The sequence below is a fragment of the Chelonia mydas genome, chromosome 8, assembly GCF_015237465.2.
Source record: "Chelonia mydas isolate rCheMyd1 chromosome 8, rCheMyd1.pri.v2, whole genome shotgun sequence".
NCBI classification, from domain to species: domain Eukaryota; kingdom Metazoa; phylum Chordata; order Testudines; family Cheloniidae; genus Chelonia; species Chelonia mydas.
The window spans coordinates 27,464,123-27,486,511 of NC_057854.1; the positions used below are offsets into that span (position 1 = coordinate 27,464,123).

General features: G+C 39.5%; 1 long non-coding RNA gene across 1 annotated transcript in view; it reads left to right on the forward strand.

Moving 5' to 3' along the window:
• Positions 1 to 2,466, forward strand: part of LOC122461519 — a 68,417-nt gene extending 65,951 nt beyond the window's left edge. The window contains exon 2 of the long non-coding RNA XR_006283456.1: positions 1,885 to 2,466. This is a non-coding gene — a long non-coding RNA (uncharacterized LOC122461519). The remainder of the gene's footprint in view (positions 1 to 1,884) is intronic.
• The last annotated feature ends 19,923 nt before the right edge of the window (positions 2,467 to 22,389 follow it).

Genomic DNA, 22,389 nt, shown 5'->3' on the forward strand with positions numbered 1-22,389 from the left:
AGAACCACCATTTTTGGCTTCTTTATGATGAGTAAGGAAGGCCTGACTTTCTATGTCAGAACTTTTTTTTTTCCCACCCAGCTTGATTTTTACATTAGAAACATATTGTTTTATCTACTCTGGAAGATTCACTGCTAACTGGAGAGCTAATGAAATCAAACATCACAGGAGACAAGAGAGTGAAAGTTGAACAACTGAAAGAGAGAGGAATCTTTAGTCAGGCTGTTTGAAATGTGTTGTTTTTTGTAGAACATATATAACTTCAATGATTAATGAGTGGTATGGTGAAAGGATGTTATTAAAGGTGCAGTTAAACAACAAACATCTCTGAGAACCCCAAGAGATACTTCAGCAAAATTAGGGAAAACCAGGCATTACATTCTAAGGTTAAAATAAGCAAAAGTATCCTAACAACTCATTGTGGAAGAAAATAAATTACTCTTGCATGCCTTCTTTATACAATATAAAATTGTAAAAAGGTGTGTGTGGGGGGCATTTTAAAATATCTTTTGCATCTTTAAGTGTGTTTTCCTAACTTCATTCCTAACAAAAGTTAATTAGTTTCCCTGAAGATTTTTATTGTTTCCTCTTTAATGTTTGTAAATCTATTGTAATGGTATTTGAACTAACTCAGGAAAGGGAGACCACTGGTAACCTGTATCTTTGGCCAGAACAAGGTTTTTTTGTTGGTTTGGTTTTTAAAGACTGGTGGTAGCTGTGCTTTGACACTTCTGCTGAGAGAATATCAGGATTTGAGATTTAAAAAAATGACAAAACTGTGTATAACCCCTCCCCATATACTTATTAAAGAAAGGATATTCAAATTACAAGTTACTCTCATGCACATCTGCCTCTGATAATGATGCAAGAGTGCCCCCAGTTAGAATGGCTTCCAGTGTTTACATTTGTGATTTTTATTTTCCATCCTACTTTTTCTTATTTGTCTTTTTTGATTTCCCATCCAGCCTTCCTTTTTTTCTTTGTTTTCATTAACAAACAAGATAAGATAGTAGGGTCACCTTCAGTGTGAGTTTTCCAGGATTATTTAGATATAATGAATAAAATTGTAAATTCTATTGAGGCTTTTTAGAACTAATGAAAATTATCAATGTGTTACACAGCTGCATTTGTTTTGTTTGTCTGAGCCCAGAACAGAATAAATGTTATAAATAGAACATAAATGTGACCACAGAACGTGCATACTAATCAGTTTATTTTAAGATATTGTTTCTCAATACTTTTAAGATTTACCCATGCTGAGAAAATAAATTACATGTCATTGGAACAATTTCTTCCCAAAGTTACTAATGGTAATCCATTTCCCACATGAAACATGTAACAACAACAAGTTCACCTTCTGAATCAATGGTGAGATACAAGAAGGCTCTGCTTCACTTGTAAGGGAAAAAAATATTTAGATGTTCTAGGAAATAGAACTCTTAATCTGTGCTGATAGAACTATTCAGTCAGCCTGGTAACTCTTTTTAGATAAGCCAATTAGAATAAAATACACGCAGATCCCCTTCCCCTATTTATGATCATTCCACTCACTATAGAAAGGTGAATGAGAGGGAGAAAAGTTGAGGGAGAAAAGGTTGAGGGAGAAAAGTACTGGTAAGGAGGTCAGAGATGTTCCATGTCCCTTCTGAAAATATTCTTCCTCCACCAAGGATTTTCTTCAACTAGAAAATCCAACTTTGAAATAGTTCAGACATCTGGAGATTATATATATATACACATATACACACCACTCCCCCAAAATACACTCCAGGGTAAATCACACCTGTGTGCAGGAGAATGATTATTCCATTTGCCTAAGAGCAGAAATCTCAAAGGTGACTTTAAATGTGAGTGGGAGTATTGATCCTATCCTTTCTTGTCAAGGTGAACTGTGAAGGACCCTTGAATGACCAGCATTTCCTCCTGCCAAGCATGTCATCCAGGAAAAGAGACAATGTTACCCACTAGATCAGGACCATCAGCTCTCCAGCAGCAGGAGGCATCCACATGAAGTATCCCTACCTCCCTCTAGGGCAGCACAACTCCAGCAGGAGTTATAGGACCACTGCTTGTGCCCTGTGGCTGCTTAGTAACAGCTGCAAAAGAGATCAAGAGGAAAGTCAAATGGCTTCATGAAGCATTGAATTTTGCTTGGATATTCACATGGTTAGCAGAGGATGTTGCTTCAGAAAATAGCTAGTCCCCTATTCTGCCTATTCCTAGCCCAGCCCAACACACCATGCTATTCAGAAATCCCTTCCATCTCCCACTGTGAGCGGTGGGTGTATTGTCCTTCTCTTGATTATTTTGGCAAATTGTTTTAATATTTCATCTCCTTTTTCTGTTAATTAAGTGTTGACAGAATGGCCGATTAGCTCCTTCCCTAAATTCAGCACTGAAGAACTTGTTTTTGGCTATGACATTGCTTGTGTTATGCTGAAATAAAATAGAAAACAGTAGCTGTCAGAGCTTGAGTATTGGTCAGTCATTTATTTAAGTCCTTTCCCCTTTTTTCACCCTTTTCTTTGGAGGGCACAAGATGTGTTTATAGAATCAGAAGCCTATATAAGTTTTTTTTTTTTTAAATGGTAACATGCATTCTATTGTTAAAAACATCCTGATCTCAAGAACATAGGCCTCAGTTAGCCAGGGTGAAGGGATGTACTGATGCCAATCTATGTTTTGATTTCAACTTGGCTTGTTCTCTGTAACTCTGTGCTGGCAATTTTAACAGAAGGTGCCTTGAACAAATTACAGCTTGTTCAAAATGTAGCTGCCAGAATAATAATTTGAAGAAAATATTCACATCACATTTTTTCCTGAGTTTTTCAGTCTGTTGATGCTGTCCTTCCATGTGTTCCTTGATTAAGTAGTGAAACCTACAAACAAGGCCAGTTTTGAGATTCTTTGCAAATGGGACTCCAGAATCCAGGATTATTTAGGGTTATCTTTTGAATGTCCACCATTGATCTTGCATATTCAGTTGGATCACTGGCTTACCGGATTCTGTTCTTTGGCATACCCACTCTTCTGACAAATTTACATGGTCTCAACTTCTGCATTTGATATATAATGCTTCATTATGGATTTCTGATACAGAAGAGATTTTCCAGTCTTTCTGTACTAAAAAGATTATTATAATTGTTTGGCTAACTTTACAGGTGAAGGCTTTGAATCTTCTAGATTCAAAGCCTGAGTATTTGGGCTGATTAAGAGGTGGGCAAAACCTACATCCCTAAACTGGAGTTGGGTCTATATACTCCTTCAATGTCCCCTTATGCATAAAGATTCCTGGCCACTGGATCTACATGAGCACAAACCAGTAGCCCTACCCATCCTTCCAGCATCTTTGAACCCTGTGCAGATCCATACTTATGCAGAGGGTCAACTCAAGGCCTGATCTGAGTATTTACATGGGCTTTAAATGATGCCTAGTTGTGTCAGTGAATTTCACCTGAGGAATAAATAATGTTGGTCTGAAATAGTAAGGTCTCAACACCTCATCCCTCATAGGTACAAACTGAAATATACCATATATCAGAATTTCCCCCTAAATCTCATAATTTAATTGGTACCTTTATAATCACCTAACTATAGCCCAGAAATTCAAGACATTGTAGCTATGCCACCGTTTCATGGCAGATGGGATGCATCCAAGAGATGTGGAATGTTGCTTGCATTTTCCATGTGTCTATTCTGTTGTGTTCTTTCACCGAATGGATTTCTGAAACAGTTTTAAAAAAAAAAAGTTGAATACTCACATTAGTAACTTGTTCTGATTGTACTTGGATTACTTCCTAAATGGAAAATGTTATCCATATTATAACTATCACAGATGAAAAATTACACAAATTAATAGATTACATTCATCCATTTATTTATAGATTCAATGTTCCTGAGGGAATGTCACCTGTCCACATGTTATTCCTTTTATTTGTCTCTCAGTTGTGTATTTTTTTTAAAAAAGGGAGTTTTGTGCATTAAAAAGAAAATATCCAAGTGCAAATAGAAGCATAGTAACTAAGGCCCTGATTCAGCAAAGCACTTATTCACTCATTTAAGTCCCATTGGAGTCACTGGGACTCAAGAACATGCTTAGAAAGCATATGCTTAAATGACTTGCCAAAGAGGGATGGACATAAATATATGCTGAAAAGCCTTGCTGAATCTGGATTTTAGCACTTTGAAGTGCTCGGGTCCTTTTTAGAATAAATACACAAATTCCACAATGTGGGGGGGATGGGTAAATTGCACTCATAAAATATTTTTCTGATATCCTTACTTGAGAGGCTAGAGTATGAAAAATTGTGGTTTCAGGCTGACTTCTGACTTTGGTTCAACTACATTGCATATTTAAGCACAAATATAGAGGGAATATATAGATGCCTTAAACTTCAGGATAGATTCTGCCACCTTTACTCACACTAAATGGTACATTGCCATTATGAATAGTCCAACTGATTTCAGTGGATTACTCACAGAATAAGGTACTACTCAGTGTGACTAAGAGTGGTAGATTTGGGCCCATTCATTCTGAAAGATATCAAAGATCTGGTAGTGATGTACATTATTGTTTATTGTTATCAGACACAAAGATTATTCTGTCTGCATATTTGAAGGCAGGATATACAGCTTTATAGCTGGTAAGACCAGTCTCAAGGTATCTGATTTTAGTTTTGCTTTTTCTTGAAAAGTTGCCCTTTTAGAATTAATTATTGTGAGGGACATTTCCATTCAGGCTACTTAGGAAATATGAATGGCTGTTGAACCTTAAATTCTTCTGAAATGTCAATGCACAGTTTTCAGAAGTGTTCTGAAATTGAGTCCCATTGAATTACATGTTAGTCTCATTCTTTGTGTGACTAATAAATGTTGTACTTCTAGTCAGAATTAAAATGTGGGAAGAAACATGGGAAAGGATAGAACTTTTTAAATTGACAGCCTTTTGCTGACTACCTAGCTAAGGCCCAGATCCCTCCAAGGTATTTGCAAGCATGGATACTTTACTCCTGTGTGGATGAGACTTCATGCTGGAATAAGGGTCAGCTCTTTCATTTTAATTATAATTTCCAGACACGTAAACTAAATCAAGTCAAGACGAATAAAAAAAGAAAAACGTGACCTCAAGGACTACAGTTCATGGCATCAGGAACAAGAGCTGTATATGCAAGTCAGTTACACAAATTATTTCAGTTATACAAATATATGAAGACCATAAAATTAAATTAAGAAAAGAAAGACAAAAGGTCAAATTAAACTCTCAGAGGAAGAAGCTTTTAGTTGTATCAATATCACCTACTTTCTCTGTAGTCTGATCAATGAGCTCCCATGGAGGCGTTAATTGTGAAAATCATTTTTTAACCTTACTCTAATCTGTTGTCACTTTTTTGCCTGAAAAAGGATTTGACATTTAGCAAGAAAATATATAGTATTTAAGAAATCATGTCTCAGTAATTTAAGCTGTAATGTCCTGGCTTTGGGTCACCTGGCTATGTCAGAAAGCATTAACAGGGAATCTCCTTGGAGAAAAAATGTTTTTCTTCTTAATACACAGTAGGATTCCACTCTGTTCATTGGAGACCTGATCCAGATGCCCTTAAAGTCAATAAAAATCTGTCTATTGGCATGGATCAGACCTTAGTTGAAGAGCACTTACAAGCATCCAATATTCTCCCCTCCCCATTGCTCCATTTTGTTTCATTATGGTTTGGGTTGTTGGTGTTTTGTTATTTTAACAAGTCTCAAAATTAACCTTTAAAATTTCTTTCATTGATTTTGATAAATGAATAAAATGGCCAGTACTCTTCAATCCTTCCATTAGTTCTAAGATACGGTCTGAAGGGTGGTGGTGTTTGCATTGGGGAACCACAATCATGGAAAGGATCCTATTGTGCTAGGCACTATAAAAACACAGAACAAAAGGATGCCAAAGAACACTTTGAAGCCCTACATTTATTTCCAACTGCCTCTGTTTTTCTTACTTAGACACACTGGGTCAGATCCTTGGGTCTATCCTTTGTGTATACAGCATTGTCACTTTTATGCCCTCAATCCTGAGACTCTGGGTGCTGCTCTGATTCTAAGGCACAACACAGAGCAGCTCAAAATTGTACAAACTGCTCACAGCCCTAAATAAGTTGCTCTACGAGCCAGGAATTGCTGAGGTGCTGGGATGCCTCCTTCACTCAGCCACATCCCTCTGTATCAGAGGCCAGGAGATCAGATGACATAAGAGTGGTTACAATGGTGCTATACCACCTGAGGACTCCCTAGTGTGATGGGAATCTTTGAGCAACTGGTCGAACCAGCTTTCAGATTACTTAGTGCCACTGGAGTGGGAAGAAGCAGATGGAGTAGGGCCAAGGATCTTTCCCACTGTGCAATATTCGTATCTCGTGGAGAATTAATGCACAGTTTTATTGAATATTTTCAGCTCGCTATTGAATTTATACTTTTTTAAATTTTGGGATAAGCAGTGTCAATTTCTTGTCCTTTTTTCCTGCTAAAGTGCCAGTAATACCACCTTCTACAAAGCTTACTGAATCCAATCCCATTGACAAGCTTGATCTCTGTGAAGGGAAAGATGAAGCCTCAGAGGATAAACCTGCATCGGAGGTTTGCTCACTAACTCTGCTCATTGTAGATCTAATTGCTTTTGCTGATGAAACTTCTCAGCTGATTTCCATTCCTTCAGAACCTGTACTCGAGTTCAAAAAAAAATAAAAAATGACATTCTCACCTGAGTAGTCAAGTCACAAAAAAACATAGCAATTTCCACTATAGTAATTGTACTTCAATTACCATTTAGCGAATTCAGAAGTGGAAGGAAACTTGCATTTAATTCAGTATGTAAATGCCATGAATATTCACAATAACCCTAGTCGCTACCAATCTCAAGAGTGAAAAACAAAAATACTGTTCTAGGAAGGAGGGTTATGTCCATTTTAAAAAGAGAGTAAGCCTAGAAAAAAATAATCCTGTTAGTTCCCACTAACCTTATTAATAAATCAAAAATATAATAGCCCAAAAAAGGATCAGATTCTAAAAATCAAAGGCCATCTTCTCCACCATCTGATTTCCCTTCCCCTGAATTTCAACAACAATACTAACAGATCTCATTTTGTACTGAGATGTATCTCCTCAATAAGGTGGCATTAATATATGCTAGATATCAGCCTTATTTATTTTTTTTAATTTAGTGATCTCCAGGAATAAACTGTGAGAAACTCCACCCAACTGGCAATGATCTATCAAAGAAGGGGGTAGGGTTTCAAGCTGCAAAGGTGAGTGGCTTGCCCAGTCTTAAAGGCAGGGGAAAAGGTCAAAATAAAGCACAGTACATATAACAAATTTTAAAAAGTAAATCCAGCCCTTTAAATCCCTGGCAGAAAGGTGATGTCACGGGAACTCAGGCCCTCAGGAGCACGGAAGAGGCAGTATTCTTTGCTGTTTGTGAATAGTAAAAATCAAATGTCACAATTCTTCTGCAGTTATACTAAAGAACATTTGAAATTGTTGGAATAGGCGTTAGACTGAAGAGTAAGAAACTCCTATTAGAAGCTTTTAATGTGGCTTTTGAATGTGTGTAGCTAACAGTAAAAATATGGTAGGGCTGGAGTGTAAGGAGCAATGTACCCTATCAACTATTGTGTGAAACAAACCATATTACATGTATTTATACTAATTGCATAATTCACCATTCAAATTACAGTATGTAAATACATAGTAATCAGCTAAAATTTGCTTTGAAAAACTAGGTAATTCCCATAACAGACTCTACCTTAAAAGAATGTTAAGTTAAGGGAAAACTCCATGAAAGTGCAGTAAGAAAATTAACAAGTAGTAATTAAACCTTCAATAATTGTGGAGGCCAGTGTTCCATTTTGCCATCTTCCTTTGTGTCCAGCTATATTTAGAGTTTTTTGGGGCCTAATCCAGTGATGTGCTGAGCACAGTGAAGTCAGTGGAAGTTGAGAGTACTCAGGCCCCCGCAGCACTAGGCTCCCATTCCCTTCATTTTAAGAATTTCTCTCATTCCTTTCAAACACATGCTCTTTTGTGTGATGGGGAGCAGAGTGTATCAGTCACTCAGAGAGAGAGAGAGCACGTAACCTAATACAAACATACATACAAAAGCAATACTACACTTGGAGACTTTTGCTCAATTAATAATAGCTAGAGTCATGGGCGGTGAGTATCATAGGCTGGAGGAGGCTAAGCCTTCCCAAAACAGCCTGGCAAGGCCCTGCCCACACTCCACCCCCAGGAGGCCCCCTCCTGCAGTTCCCAGTGCTCTCCTGCCACGGGGACCCCATTGGGAGTGGCCGGTGCTCGGACCATGCCGCCCGGCGGGACCACAGTGCATGTGCTAGACTCCTGCAGGGGAGGGGGGCAGAAGGGGAGGGAAGGGGCAGGGCCTCGGGCAGAAGGGGAAGGACAGGGGCTAGCCTCCCCCAACATCCGGGTCACCGGCTGTCCATGGTTAGAATATTTGTTGTAGTTCTTCCTTCACAGCCCAAAACTGTTCTAGTTACAAATAGGTAAATAAAAATACACTTCCCCAAAGACCCTCCCTCTTTCAGTATTAAATAATCTAGCATCGTTTCTCTAAATTGCAGGTTGTTGTCTTTGACTGACATGTTTACCCAGATAGTGTAACAGTTTTTCTGAAAGAAATCTACTTAGTGTCTAGATGACATAAACATGTTTTTCATGGAAGAAAGAAGTCCCAAAGTGTTCTTTAAAATGTCTCTTTCTCTCATTCTATTTCACGCTTATAACAAATGATTTACTGTCTTTTACTTTCCTTCATGTAGTTAGCAGTATTGGTTCAAGTGCAGTCTGCATATACATACATTAATAAAAAGTGCATTTTTCGGCACTAGCATCGGTCACTATTTAGAAAGATTTTCCCCTTTTATGTTATAGAATCCCAACTGATGGTGTTAGTGTCATCTTACAATGGTGACGTTTGGCATGGCATGTATAGATGCGTGATGCTATCCAATATGCCACCATATTAGATTCCTCCAACTCTAAATCCTTCTTTTCCTTGTGTAAACATAACCCTTAAAGGTTTTAAATTAAAGTGAGGTAAATTAGTTCACTCACGTTATAACATGATAATGTTGATAAGTACATCAAACAAAAGAAGGGTTTGGGGCATAGTAGATTAGAAAGTTGGGTCAGATCTGGGCCCCTGCTCTACTGCCTTTATACTTCTGCCTCTGCACTTCTCTGGTATGGAGGTAAACCCAAGGAGATGTAGAGTTAATATACTGAGTTGCTAGAGGGAGTGTTAGGGAGGAGACAAGTAGTGAGGCATCATGGCCAGAGCAAACTGTGTCCCAGCTGTTTTCAGTAGCTGAGCAGTTCCTTAGGAGCCATTACTAACTGGTGAAATACCATTCTCCATATCAAGGAGCTGCAACCAACTGCCTGATGGCCCCTTCTCCCTCTGTTGTGCCCAGCAATGATGTGGTTCAGCAAAGGATCCAAACCTTAGTACTTTAAGGCCTTCCATTTCCTAGCTCAGTTAGATATTTATTTTACTTGGCTGAAACCTAAGTTCTCTTCCTGCTCTAACCACAGTCCTGGAGTAGCAGTTCTTTACTAAAATGATACACAATGAAATTAATATCAATGTTGACTCTTAAAATGTTGTTAGTATTAGTCTGTAACTAAGATGAAAGTGGACAAGTTGACACCTCTCTTGATGGTACAATGCTGGTCCTAATCTACAAGGTTGTAAGTGACTGGTTCCAGGCTTCCCCCCATACACACACACTTTCTCTGGCCCCTTTATACGAGGTGAAAGGGCAGAGAAGTGTAACAAGGCTCTGAGAGCTGAGTATCTGGTTGGGGGAGGAATCCCCCCAGTGCAAGCACTGAGAAAGACAGTCATAAGGCTGTCTTCTAATGAACCTCTTGCACTCTCTGGTGTATAGGACATGCCAGGGACTGGGTTGAAGCAAACAGAACTGCAGAGATTCTAGGCAGCGTCATGGTCCATGGGGTGGCCAGAAGAGGTTGACATAACTTACACTGGCCCCAAGCATTATCTGCATTATGCCAGGGACCTTTGAGCACCCCAGGATCTGGATGGTGTAAATGTGGCTTAAAGCCATCATATGGCCTCTCCTAGGCTGTGATATCTGTGCCATGCCACTAAGAGCACTGTTTGCACTGGTCAAAAAATAAACAAAAAAAGACTGGTGCAAAATTTCAAACATTTTGAAGTTTTCCAACCATCCTTATTTCTAAGGTTCTCCAGTTATTTATTAAAAAAAAAAATTAGATTAGGTCAGCCAGAACTTTGCTCCTAACATCTAGTTTCTTCCTGTGAAACAAGGCTTTTTTCAGATTTTCTGACCAGCAGCTATTAGTTTCCCCAGATCATGACAAGTAGCTAGCTTAGTGGAGCTTCAACTCCACAAAGGGATATATTTGATCAAAACATCTTGTAAGCTATGAACAGTGTATCCTTTTTCATTCCATACAAATGAATTCCGATAAACTAGTTTAGAAGAGAATTTTGCATTTACCCAAATATCTAGACATTAATTAGCAAATTTCCCATTGAGCTTAATCTAATTTCCACAAGTAAAAATAATTAAAAATGCTAACAGTTTATCGTCAGTCTAAATCACACTCTGAGAATCAATTTTGACTGTACCCTTTTCTGCCATCTCTGTTTGGATGAATGCTGATTGAATCAGGAGTTGAGTTCTCTATATGCCAAACACAAACAATTCCTTCAGTATTCCCCCCAACACTATTGTTTCATTACCTGCTGTGGTTTCCCCTTTCACCTAGTGATCCATTTGCTGCTGACATGCTTTTTTAGGATGATTTGATTAAAATCAATAAGTTATTGGGAAGAGCTCAGTTAGCAGTCTCTCACCTCTAATAGCATTGACTGTTAAGATTTCCATGTGTGTTAATCATAGTATTTTGCATGACTTTTCAGTCCAGAAGCAGTTTAAAAATATATTTTAAAAAACAAGCCTAACCTGGGCCTTTTTTATTATTGTTTCCCCAGTTGTAGACTGTACAACACATTCCTATACTGTACAGCATTTTGGTACGGAAGTATGAATAATAAAGACTTACCTACATTTCCAGGCACTTTAAGCCATATCATTTCACTTTTCTTTGTGCCAAATTCTCTTTGTCTGAGGCCTGCAAAGAGCTGCTGGCTGCATGTATGTGAGTGTAGTGTGGACTGTCATTGGAGATAGGGGATATCTTTCTTCCTTTTTCTGGTTTTGTTTTTGTTGTTCAAAGGGCTTTGTATTTTTAATGTGTGTCAAAGGTTCCTGGAACCATTGGAGAGTTGCTTTTTTTGTGTTCTGTAGATATCTAAGTAAATAAAAATAAATAGACCCATTCTAGCATCTACATGTACTTGTTCAACTAGTTGAAAATCCTAATGCTTCCCGATCTGTGGAAATTTCCAAATGCACTAAAGTAAAAAATATGCCATTTATTTCTTTTAGAACAACATTGAGAGCTAGTGCTTGCTAGTCAAGTCCTGAATCATCAGTCTCCCCTCACGCCCAATCCCAGCCTCACAGATTAGTGCTCCGAGGGGTACATTTGCATATGGTTCTGCTTCCCTCTCAGGGCTCTGCTGCACCATTAGTCCCACCAAGACCTCTCCATAGGGTCTTGTGTCTCTGCTTCAGGAAGTGGATCGAAACTGGCTAGAGCAAGGAGAGAATGGATGTGCTAGTGTGTGGGGGAACGCATGTCATCCCATCTTGGGCCCCATCTGAGTTTACGCAGAAAAGATAACATAGCCTGAGACTGCATTATCTCCTTTGTGAGACTCCTTCCCCAGGGGCCTTCATGGTGTGTCTCTGATTGCACAGCTCCTACACAACCATGCAGCCAGGCCCAGGAATGGATCACAGGGAGCCAGAACTGCCATGGAGGCTGGGGATCTTCATGCGGATAGTTCTGGCTTCCTGAGAATCCTTTGAGGTCCCTCAGGCTTGGGGGTGGACCCTGCAGCCTTTTTCATGGAGGGATAAATTTACACCTCCCGTTTGACAGGAAAACATGAGAGGATATGTAGAAAGAGGTCTTCTAAGGCCTGGTCTTCACTAGTTTAAAAAAAAAAGTGTATTCTTAACTGGAATTAGTTAACTAGTGTTAACTAACTCAAGGTAAAATCCCAATGAAGATAATTCAGTTTATAATTTTCTCATGAATTATCTGATCAGATGAGAGACTACAGGCCTATCTTGCACTGCTAATACGTGAAAATTACAAACTGCCTTATGTTCATCAGGGTTTTACCTTGAGTTAATCTATTTGAGTTAAGAACATGCATTTTTAACTAGTGAAGACGCAGCCAAAGAACGTCATTGACAAAGACTTCCTGCAGCACATTGCCCTGTTGCAGGAGCTTACTTGGGCCCAGTTAGATAAGATAAACACCCAAAGAAGGTGCTGTCAAATCCAATGTAAGGTGATGATAAGCCAGAAGCAATTTCCATTTTCATTATAATACCATCCCTGAGGATCACATTAGAGAAGTATATAATAAAGGGGTATTACATCACAGGAGACTAACATACTTCATACCATTTGGAGAGAGTTTGTGCGTGACGTTTGTGCATATAATGTGTGAGAGGGGAAGAGCTGATTTAATGGAAACCTGAGTTCAAATTCTACGTAAAGTATCAAATAAAATGATGTAATTACGTCTTCCCATTGTGGCTTCCCCAGCTCTGTGCTCTTTCATGCTGTCTGCTTTCTGAAACTCATTTCACAGTCTTTTGAGCACTGTTTTCACCCACTCTCCTTTACTGCTTTTATGGTGCTTGCTCCCCACTTCAATACTTCATCTCCCTCTCCCTATCTCTGCTGCCAAGCCCTCATCTTCCTAAGTTGTAAGCCTCATACTCCGTTCTAAACCCTTCTCTTCTCTTCTTCTCTAGAGAGCATTATCTTTGTCTATCTGCCTCTCTCCTGCTTGCTTTATCCCAAGATCCTACTTTATTGCTAATCATCTTTCCATGCTCCCCCTACTTCTCTCTCATGGTCTCTGCTCTGTGTCCTCTTTTCTATAACAGGCTTCCCATCTCACTTTTAGTCACATCTTGTATTTCCTCTGCAATCTCCCAACAATCACCTCTGAATTCTGAGTCAACTGGATACTTCTGTTCCTATCCTTCACCTTTGTCACGTCTACCTTGCACTCCCAAGGTATCACCCTTAAACCCTTCACTGCCTCTTGATTGTGTTACCTCAGACTAAACAGTACAGTTTAGTCAGTAATATGAGAGGAGTCCTGCTTCTTTCAGCATAGCTTGATTAATCCCACTATATCTGATTGGCTAATGGGGTGATGATATAACTGTAACTCAATTTTTTTCCCTGGCCTAGCATTGTGATATGAATCTCAAACCATGAGATCTTTAGTTCTATCAGGAAAAGCCAGTCATTTACAAGGTGCTTCTGTATTTCCATAACAAATTCTACTATACCAACTTATTCGAAGGGCAGAGAATACTCTATAGAGTTTTTTAATGAACCAAATACATCAATGCCACCACATTACATAATTTTGCATCCCTTGGATGCATGAATTATGGATACATAACTATCATCACTCCCCTTTCCATGACATCGTCACTGACTCTCATACTGTACACCTGTGACTTATTGGCAATGAATTTTGTTGCGGTGTGTCATGAAATTCCTAGGACGCTTTGTAATTTTCTCCCTTTCCTACAAGTATTTTAGGAAGTTTTCCAATGATTTCCCTGTGCTTTTATAGTTATGTCATTAACCTCCTAACCCTTTGCCCTTTATTATTAATCGTAATTATATTTTGAGATCCTGAGATGAGAACCACCATACAGTTGCAAAGTGCTTTCAAATGTACTAAGTACAAATGCAGAAACAAATAAACATTTCTCTAAGTATACATGTACCTTGCAAGCAATAAAGCTATGAATAAAAGACCCTTTAAAGAAGTCTTGAACTAGGGTGTCTGTATCCTGTAGTTGGCAACCCTGAAAACTATTGCTCAACCACTGCACTATTCCATCATAGGAATCAAATGAAGAGTTTTGTGGGCTATTGAACACTCACTTTCACAGCTGATAAGTACAGTTTAGTTGAGCTGTGTCTAGAGTTCTTCGAGTGTTAGTCCATATCATATAGTCTACATCCAGCGTGCATGTGTCAGAGAACTTTCTAGTCAGCAGTGCTTGTGGGGTGGTGCATGTGCTTTCACTCCCTTGTGTTCCAGCAATGATACAAAGAGTAGAGCTGCCCTACCACTCTCAGTGTGTCTCAGAGCATCTCCATTCAGAGCAAATGTACCTTCTTCTAGAGGAGTTATTAGGCAATAGGTGTGTACCAATCTGAAATGCCAGAACAGAACCAACGGGTAAAGAACATGGAACAGGAAAATGATGCTCATTGGACTGATCAGGTCACCACAGAGGAGGCAGTTGGAGTTTCGGGGCACTGAAAACTGTGCAGATCTTCAATGATCTGCAGCTTAGGCCTGTCTTTTCAGAAAGCCTGCACTTCTTCACCAAGCCTTTATCCTCACAGCCCATAATAAGTTGTTCTTCTCAGGTGTATGACTGCCTCTGTTCTTATATTTATTTAATTAAAGGCTGAAAATCATATATTTAAAATAATTTCTTATCCCTGTTACTACCAATTTAGGGCCAAATTCTGGCTGCTCTTTTGTGAGTGCACAAGGGTAACAGGGAAAAGCATGAAGTGCCCTTACCTTCCTTATCCCCATGTTAAAAAAAATGAATGGGAACATGGATAGAAGTCAAAGACTGGGCAGCAGTAATGTTGTAGTCTAAGTACAAAAAAGGCTGACAGGTATAATCTGAATAGCCATTCCTAGTCACCTCCAAAAAAAAGAGGGTGACAGACATCAGGGAAAGAAGTAGCAACTAGAGACAGTTGCATGCTGAAGTCACTCAAACTTTCACCCTGGCCTACCATTAGTGTTATGATAGAGAACTTCAATTCTATCAGGAAATGGAAGGAGCAGACATGCTCCTGGTGCTAGCAGTCTCTGAGTGCAAAGTGTGGAGGAAGTTGTAATGTCACCCAGCACCACTAGGCATATCTGATCCTACACCCCTTCCATGCTGGCTGGCATTGTAGGGCTGGCATTGGAGAATAAGCATGCTGGTGGACACTTATTACTATTATTTAGTTATTATTCACACCATGCTCACAGGCATCCTAGGAGCCTCACAAAATATTTATTTATTAATTATCTATACGTATTCTGCCAGTGCTTAAATCCCAATCAAAGATCGAGGCTCCATTGTGCTAGACACTATACAGAAAAATAACAGGATCGGCTCTGCCTCAGGAAACTCCTAGTCAAGGTATGAACTTTTCTGTGTGTGTGTTTAAGTTAACCACGTTTTCTCAAACCTTTGGCAAAGGTTTGAGCGGATTCTTATTTTAATCTGAATCTGTTCACTTGTTTCTGATCAAGAAGAACTTACATACTGCCCCCCATGACTTTTTTTTTAAAACCACTTCTCTCATGCGCACTCACTATCATTTATAAATAATGTCATGTGTTAGGTCATATCATCCTATAACATTACATTAAGAATCTGGGACATGGCAACCTTCAAGGCAGGGCTCCTATGGAGGCACGGTAGTCCATTAATCTGCTGTACCTTTTTGATGTTTTCTTTTCTCTTTAACCGCCCCTCACAATTGGAGTAACTACAGTTAACAGTGCATGGGAATACAACTTTAAAACACCCTAGCAGCCCTCAGTACTCTTCTACAGATCAGTTCCAATTAAGCCTCATTGTAGAAGAATGGACTGATGAACCTGACACAAATAAAGTAAAGTAGGATGAAAAGGGGATTATTTCTTCTTCTGTCGCCTCTGAGAGTGCAGTTCAAAACAATCCAGTGAGATAAAAAAAACCTGTGGGGGCTGAGGGGTGCGTGCGCACAAGCTCTGGCCTAGTTTCCAGACTATAGAAGTATTGCTATCATAACTGCAAGCTCTTGTTTTTGTTTTAGTAACAGAACTTGAGGTGAAATCTGAGAACTGACATTTATTAGCAGGTAATTAGTAAGTCAAGTGCTGCTGAAAAGGCCAGATGAAGGAGTAGCAGGTAACAGATGAACTTCCCCTCCCAAACTGTGTGAAACAGTAACCAAAAAAAAAAAAAAAGCCAAAAAACAAAAAAACAAACAAACAAAACCCACAACAACCAGAGCTCAGTTAAAAAGGAATAAAGAACAAATGTATTAATAAATATATTTTAATGCTCCATTAGTAGACTATGTGGCATAATAATGATGATTAATAATATAACAATAATAATATAAAGCCTTTGATCCAGAGAATCCCAGAACATTTACAGTCTCTGAATATTATGGGCTAAATTGTGATTTCAAACTATGGGGATTGTGCAGAGGCACACCCAGCCTAGTGAGAGCGCCAGGACACATTGTGCCTGAGGCAAATTCAGTAAACCTTGAAATGGAACACAGGTGGGAACATGGCTGTTGCTACAACTGTTGAGAAGCTACAGCATGTGTTCCTTCCTCTGTGAGGCCAGCTTCACTGGCCTACCCCTTCCACCCACGATGCCTTTGGAGAGAGGCTAGCATCACAGTAGGCAGTAGGCTAACAGAGCCTTGTGCCCAGGGATTGTACCCAGCCCCTGCACAAGAGCACACGCAGAGGAAAGGCTCTATGTACCTTCTTTCTCCACCCACTTGGGACCAAGCAATTTTAGATCTATATATGCAGGAATTGCTTCAGCCATCAATGAAATGCAGTCACTTTCACTTATATGGAAAAGTACTGTAGAATGTAATAGTGATTAATCCAATATGGTTCTACAGAATTTATTTAGCAGAATTATATAAAAATTATTCTCCAATCCTATAAAATGTAACAGAACCACCCCAAAGAATTCTATAAAAGGGATATCATTACCTATTATGATACTCTAGTCTAGAAAACCTATTGAAAGGATTTCATTCTCTTGTTAAATTCTATACGTTTTTTTCATAATGGCAGGGTGCAAGGTGGCAGCTCTTTTTTTGTGCACAGGAACACTACATTCCCTTAGAACGCGCACACATGCACACATTATTCGACTGAAACAGTAGAGAAAATGTTGGGAAGTGGAGTTTAACCTTTACTGTTTGAAGCAACATCAAAAAGGATGAGACTGAGTTCTTTAATGAACACAAATAATAAGGATCTCCGTTTTACTTTTCATCTGCAAGATGACTTCCCCAACACCACAGTGGCGCCTAACACCATTGTAGGATGTTAGTTCAACACAGATTTAGAGGGAAATCCACTGACAACAGCTAAAGCAAACGACTGAGGTCTGCTCACTTAACTAATCGATTTTATGTATATGCAAATATGAAGTCCTGTAAGGTATCATCATCCTCATTTTACGGACTGGGGAAATTAAGGCACAGAGACAATAAGAACCACGTTTTCAAGGATGTTTATGCAAAAGTGCACGTGCTTTTTTTGCCCAGGCATTTTGCATGTGTTCAACACTTCTCACATGTATATGAAAAAAGTGCATGTACTTTAGTGCATATTTATCGGAAAATCTCAGCTTGGAGTACTTGCCTAATGACACAGCAACTCTGGCAAAACAAGGAATAGAATTAGGTGCTCAGACTCTGCTCTCAGTCTGGTGATTTAAGCAGAAGGCCATCTTTTCCTATCCGTAAGCGTCCTGATCTGATGTCTAATAAAATCATATGCAAACAGATGTACTTTTTAAATTTATTTTTATAATTTTTTATAAGTCTTCCTGTACTTGTGCCTCTGTCTTATCAAGACATGTCGGCTATGTTTGATGGTCAGCAGTGAATCTGCACTATACTATGTATATGTTTCTGCTCAACGTTTTTGTACTCATTTTTTTCTGCTGTTGCTGTACTATTTATGCTTACTTGTGTATGCAAAATTACATTAAAATAATTGTTTAAAATATTTTGTGAGATGCAGAAACTGTCATCACAAAGATGATTTCGTTTTACTCTACTACCACAAATTACATCTCCCTGAATTATGTTTAAACTCAAATATTATATGACTTAGCTGTGACTTTTGATATTTTAGGCTTCTATATGTTTCAAATAATATCAATGTTGGTATTTAAGAGTTATTTATCTTTTCTGACAGTATTTTCCAGGAGATTAGTTTGGGTGTTTTTGCTTTTTGTTTTGTTTTTTCTATATATTTTACATTTTCTACTCCTTGGAAAAAATTATTTTCATTCACAATATACAGCAGGCATTCAGGTTGAACGTTTTTACACTGTCGTAGGTGTATCCTAATTTATTTGAAAACATAGGTTGTAATATAAATCTATTCGTATATAAAAGGGTAGCTGGATTTTTTCATAAGGAGAAAGATTTCTAAACCACAACACAAAAGGTTACCATAGCAATTCTTGGCATCTGCAGATTATAGAAAGAGGACCCTATTCAATTCTCTGGAAAACAATCAATGAGAAAATGAAAGGCATGTCTCGGAGGATGAATAAGTACAGTTGACAAACTTCACTCCCTTAGTAAACACTTCAGTTTTTCAAAGTAAATAGTATGGGCCAGATCCTCAGCTATAGCTGAGGGTTACACAGAACAAGTTGGGGGATGGTGGGCAGCTCCAGGGTGAAGTTAAGCTCTCGTTTTTACTGCCTTAAAATGGTGGTTTGGTCCTTCAGCCTAAATTAGATCAGCCCCAAGGCTACATCATGTTAGTCAGCTGCCAGTGGTGAATTGGTGGGATATAAGGAAAGCCCAGCCCTGCCCCTTTTGCTCCAGCCAAGTTCCCTGTATTAACAGCAGAGAGTGGTTATGGCATTGCAACTCTATGCTACTGAATGATCTTATTACACTGGATGTGCCTTCCATGACTGGCTAACCAGGCTCTGTGGTTGTAGACGGGTCACATCCAGAGCCGTCCCTTGGGTAGGGCGAATCAGGCATCCGCTCCTGGCCCTGTGCTTCGGGGGCGCCGTGGGCAGGTGTGATTGGCCAGCACGGTCAGTCCCGGAAGTGACGGGTTGGTCCTGGAAGTGATGGATTTGTCACTTCCGCCCTGGGCCCCGCCCCAGGAACAGCCCTGGTCACATCACACCCAAAATTCTGGTCCTAGAGCTGGACAAAAGAGAAAAGAAAAACCTAATTCCCTTTCTCAAACAAAAATGCTGAATGATTTGTGAGGTTGGTTACTCACAAGTATTCCAAAATCCTCTGCATGACTTGCGAAAAATATTCCCAAATCCCAAAGCTTGGCACAATTTAGCATGAATTATAAATCTGAACATTTAGATCAGAAATTCTCCATTTATTATTGGCTATGTATTATTTGTTATTCAGTCACCCAGTGAGCAATCAAAGCTGTAATAGATGACCAGTCACCCAGCACACAGAAGAGCAGTTCACAAACAGCATATAGTCTGAAAAATATTTGTTCATGTGTGCAGCAAATATTGCAGAATGACGAATACATCTGAAGATATTCAAGATCAGTTCATGAATGATTAACACACAGGTTATAAATTTGTAGTTCATTACCAATAGTTCGACCAGCTTTGCTAAAAACAATGGAAGGCACATTTAGGATACAGTGTATGCAGAACAGAAACATTCTGTAATTACTTCAGTTGAAGGTGGCACTTCAATACTTTGTTCCTCAACATCACCACCTAAAAAAACGTGTTTTTACAATAACTCTGGCTGTGCCAAGACTTTTAAAAGACGTAACATTGAAAATAGAATTGCAAAAAGGTGTGTGTGTGTGTGTGTGTGTGTGTGTGTGTGTGTGTGTGTGTGTGTGTGTGTGTGTGTGTGTGAGAGAGAGAGAGAGAGAAGTTACAGAGGATGAGTAGTAGTATAAAGGAATAGTGATGCTATATCGGTACAAAGTCAAACAAAGCAAAAGCACCAGATGAGGTACCATTAGCAAAGGATGTAAGAGAGGAAATTAATAGTTTTTAAAATACCTAGGAAGCAAGAGGATAACAAAGGAATGTGTAGGTCCTTTACTTAAGAGGGTGGAAGAAAATATAGGGCAAGGAGAAAGCTGAAAAGCTTAATAGCTACTTCGCTTTAGCCTTTACTAGGAAGACCAACAAGAGGAGTCTAAATGCACTAATAGTAATAAAGAAAGGAAAGAGAGACTCAGAAAGGAATAGGTTAAAAACTACCTACCAATTTAAATTGGAACATAGTAAAATAACCTCTGGGGGGCGAGGCAGAATTTTTCCTAGAGTGATCTATCATCAGAACCATTGGCAATTAATTTTCTGAATTCATGGAGGTGAGGTGAGGTCCCCATGGGGGCTGGAAATGGATGATATAGGATGAAATCTAGCAGGCATGAAGATTCTCACTTTCAAGTTCTTATTTTGGATTCAGATCAGATCTCCAGGCACATGGGAATGTTCAGCTTCTACCAAACTTCTTTGTTAAGCAAACAGAGTGTCCTATGCGATTGTGTGTGGCCCTGGCTGTGAGTCATCTGAGGGACTGAGCTGTTGATCAACGCTTATCTTGCGAATGGTCACAATTCAACCAATAGCCAGCCCCATATTGAATACTGCAGTGTAGCATATTTTATAATTTCAAACAGCCATGTTTTGGTTACAAGCACAAAGTAGGCTTCCTAGTCATTTCATTACCTAAAATAATAAGAGCAAATGTTCCTAATCTGCAACAGTGTGATGCAATTGATAGTCATGTTATTTATAAAAGAACAGAGACCCAGCAGCATTGTGCTAACCACACCTACAGAGGAAGCATGAAATCATTGTGGTTGCTGTTCAATCATTTATTTATAATTATTTCATAAGCTGCCATCTGTAATTAAATTTAAACTATCAGTGGTTCTATACCATAGCCATGTCACTAAAAAATGCCATGTACAAGTTACATAATCTTTTCCAACAGGAAAGTCCAAAGGCATGTGAAATGTTTTTTTTTTTTTCCTGGAGTGGATGAATGAAACTGAAATTCCAGTGAAATCTCATGATCTCTGAATACTGCTATCTTGGCCCTTTTGGCTTCCAGGGTTTGGAATATTTGAGTGTGGCATTATTTTCAAACATTTCTACTTTTCTTTGTATTAAACCATTTTTGTTTTTCTGTAATGAATACCCCACGTACAACCTTAAAATTTCAAACTCAGATTTCAGACTAGCAGAGAATTATAGAGTTTAAGGCCTAAAGAAACTACTAGATCATCTAGTTTGACCTTCTGTATATGACTGGTTACCACCACCACCCAGTACCCACACACTAAATCCAGCAACAGAAAGTAGACCGAAGTGTTGCAGCTCACAGGACACTAGAAAAGGGGTGGCCTAATTTATTGATCCTCTGAACCACATATGACAATCCTCAGAAGTTCGAGAGCTGGGGTGTGCCTGACAGGGCTCGAGCCCCACTCCTGCTGAAGTCTTGAGCCTAGGCAGCTGCGCCCCATGGTGCTGAGCCTCAAGAATTCCTCCCTGCTGGTCAGAAACCAGATGCAAAGCATGGGCGGGAGGTGGGGCACATGGGCTCATGTGTCCCTCTGCCCCCCCCACAGATTTTTGCCAGGGTTTGCTGGCCCAGCTTGGTCACATGGTGCTGCCAGGCCCCCTCCCTTCATGGAGCTATAAGCTGGGAGCTGCAGCCTTGAGGAGAGGCAGTGGCAAACAATGGCAGGGAAATGATTATCTGAGATATACCCAGGTAATCTTGGCAAATGACCTGCACTCACACACTGCAGAGGAAAATGCAAAAAACCCCAAGGTCACTGCCAATCTGACCTCGGGGAGAAATTCCTTCCCAACTCTACATACAGAGTTTGTTTAGACCAGGAATAGGCAACCTTTGGCCCGCGGCCCACCAGGGTAAGCCCCCTGGCGGGCCAGGACAGTTTGTTTAGAATCATAGAATCATAGAATATCAGGGTTGGAAGGGACCCCAGAAGGTCATCTAGTCCAACCCCCTGCTCGAAGCAGGACCAAGTCCCAGTTAAATCATCCCAGCCAGGGCTTTGTCAAGCCTGACCTTAAAAACCTCTAAGGAAGGAGATTCTACCACCTCCCTAGGTAACGCATTCCAGTGTTTCACCACCCTCTTAGTGAAAAAGTTTTTCCTAATATCCAATCTAAACCTCCCCCATTGCAACTTGAGACCATTACTCCTCGTTCTGTCATCTGCCACCATTGAGAACAGTCTAGAGCCATCCTCTTTGGAACCCCCTTTCAGGTAGTTGAAAGCAGCTATCAAATCCCCCCTCATTCTTCTCTTCTGCAGACTAAACAATCCCAGCTCCCTCAGCCTCTCCTCATAAGTCATGTGCTCTAGACCCCTAATCATTTT